This window comes from Lineus longissimus, chromosome 1 (assembly GCF_910592395.1).
Source record: "Lineus longissimus chromosome 1, tnLinLong1.2, whole genome shotgun sequence".
Taxonomy (NCBI): domain Eukaryota; kingdom Metazoa; phylum Nemertea; class Pilidiophora; order Heteronemertea; family Lineidae; genus Lineus; species Lineus longissimus.
The window spans coordinates 25,826,563-25,829,705 of record NC_088308.1 but is presented as its reverse complement, the minus strand read 5'-3'; positions in this window follow the sequence as shown (position 1 = coordinate 25,829,705).

The window sequence follows — 3,143 nt, the reverse complement described above, 5'->3', positions numbered from 1 at the left end:
TCAAAACCTGGCTCTTTTCATCTTTCTTCTCTACAATACGTACTTCGAGTAAAAACAGCCTCACTCAAGCACAGCATACCCTCCGCGATCCCAATCCCCGGCTTTAGTGATGAGCGATTTCCTCATCAGAGCACACAGACTGGACTGACAGGCTCGGCTTTACCCATCTCGATCACACAGGACACTGACCCTGAAGCATATCAACGGTTGTCGGCATAAGCTCAAAATACCCAAGTTCTCCAGTAAGTTATCAGAAGGCATTGGAGACTGGCTATTCAAAAGACTATGGAACAACCCTGCCAGCTGGTTATCTGATCATGTTGGCTGTCCATGCACACGGCCTCAAAATATCTAAGTTCTCTGATAAGTTATCAGTAGCGTTGAAGACTGCTAGAGAGACGATGGAACAGCCACACTCCACCAGCTTATTATCTGATCATGTTGGCTGTCCGACACACAACCTCAGAATACCAAGTTCTCCAAATGCCACTGGCAGGCATTGGAGACTACTAGACTACTACACATGCAGACAGAAAAGTGAATGTGTTGTGCAGAAGACCTCCAATAGCTGGATATTGATTCGCCCATCACATTCGGATAGCGACGTGAATGTGACAGTCCTGTCCTGAAGTCCTCTCCGAGTCGGTTAATGATTCCCACAATCTGATACGTTTAGATAGAGACGTGAATGTGACATTGGTGAAGACCTCCCATAGCTGCATATTGATTCGCCCATCACATTCAGATAGAGACTTGAACATGCAACAGTCCTGAAGACTTGATAATGGACAGAAGAGGGGCGACCACCATCTGTCGTCTTAGGACTGTCCGGGAGGATGGCCGCGTCCCGAAGGTGCAGGTACAACGCACTGGGTCAGACACCAGAGAATGTGCTACATGGCTCTCCACTCAGGGACACTGCGAGAGCGATGGTCACTTGACAGTACGGTGCATCGATGGAGACAAAGACATGTAGGCCTGGTTCTTTAATGTAGCCAAAAAAAGAAAAAGAAGAACAAGTCCTAATAATATGCTGAATGATGGTAACGATGGTCACAATCAGATTGAATCTAGGGACAGTCGCAACCTTAGAGGAGACACAACGAAAGCCTACCTAACATGGGTAGGCTATCAGCTTGCGGAGTAGGGTTGAGCCATCGTCTCTCGTAGTCTTCAATACCTCATGGTGACTTATAATTGGAGGCCCTTGGCATTTTTAGGTTGTGCCCTTAACAATCAACATGGTCACATAACCAGCTGGTGGGGTATGGTTGCTCCATCGTCTTTCTTGCAGTCTTCAGTACCTACTTGTAATCTATGATTCGAGTACTTTGAGTTTCTTTAGGATGAGGAGCCGACAACCAACACGGCCAGATAACCATCCGGCGAAGGTTTGCTGTTCCGTCGTCGTTCTTGTAGTCTCTAACTCTAGTGACTGAATTGGGGAGCATTTAAGGTGCCCCCATCAGCCGACATGATCAGAGAACCAGCTGGCGGAGCAAGGTTGTGCCATGGTCTTTCGTGTTGTCTTCAATGCCTGCTGATAATCTATGACTGGAGTACTTATAGGGGTCTTTGGTTGCGCCTCCAACAACCAACACGAACCATCTGGCGAAGGTTCGCTGTTCTGTCGTTGTTCGTGTAGTCTCTAAGTCCTTGGCAACTTTATTGGAGATTGTTGACGACAGCCCATATCTGGTTATTGATTCGCCCATCACATTCGGATAGAGACGTGAATGTGATAGTCCTGGCAATGCCTGAAGACTTCCCAGAGCTTGCTATTGTTTTACCCAGCACGTATAGATATGTGACGTGGATGTGACATTGCTGAAGACTACCGAGAGCTGGCTATTGATTCACCCCATCACATTCAGATAGTCTTGAAGACAATATAATGGACAGAAGTGGGGCGACCACCATCTGTCGTCTTAGGACTGTCCGGGAGGATGGCCGAGTCCCGAAGGTGCAGGTACAACGCACTGGGTCAGACACCAGAGAATGTACATGGCTTTCCACTCAGGGACACTGCGAGAGCGATTGTCACTTGGCAGCGGTGCATCGATGGAGACAAAGCTCTGGGGATCAGGGCCGGAGGAAAAATGAGCCAGGTTTTTCATGAGACATAGGCCTGGTTCTTCAGTATGGCCATAAAAGAAAATCGAGCGTGGTCTGGCGGAGCAAGGAGGTTCCATGGTCTTTCGTGTTGTCTTCAATACCTGCTTGTAACCTATGACTTGCACCTCCAACAACCGACACGGACCATCTGGCGGAGGTTCGCTGTTCTGTCATCGTTCGCGTAGTCTCTAAGTCCTATTGGTAACTTACTTGGAGAACCTTAGCATTCCAGGAGCCCCCGACAACCATCATGATCAGATGTAACCAGCGGAGCCTGGTTGTTCCACCGTCCTTCTTGTTGTCTGCATTGCTTAGTAGTGAACTATTGAGTCCTCGAAGTTGTGGCCCCGACAACCAACATGGTCAGATAAGCAGCAAGCGGAGCATGGATGTCCATCGAGTCTTCAACCACTTCTACAGGTAATGTATGATTGGAGTACCTTAGGATTTTGAAGCTGTTGTCCCGACAATCAACACGATTTGATAACCAGCTGGCGGAGTATGGTTGTTTTATCCTCGTGTAGTCTCCAATGCCTGCTGGAAACTTGTTACTGAAGAACCTTGGCATTGTTCAAGGTTGTGTGTGCCTCCAACAACAAACCTGATCAGATAACCAGCTGGCGGAGGGTGGTTCTTCCTTCACCTCTCTTGTCATCTCCTACTCCTACTGGTAACTTGTTATTGGACTCCATTGATGACAGAGAAGCACCGAGCTTGATTTTGTTTAGTTTTCTTTGAGTGAATGAGGATAATATGAGAATACCCATGGGAAAATATCCTCTGACTATATCTCCTTCCCAAGTCTCCTCTCTTGCAGGATTTTGTCAGGATGTTCCAATTGAGACAGGGACACACTGTCACAATCAGAATGGTGAGAAGGGCATATGGTCAAATCCAGATTGAGAACCGATGGATCGAAACATATCAAGATGTCACAACTGTTTTTGAGGTACACTGTGACATCATATAAGTTCAATGCTGAATATAGCTGCATACTCAAGTAAGAAGCCAAAGACAGTCTATATTTC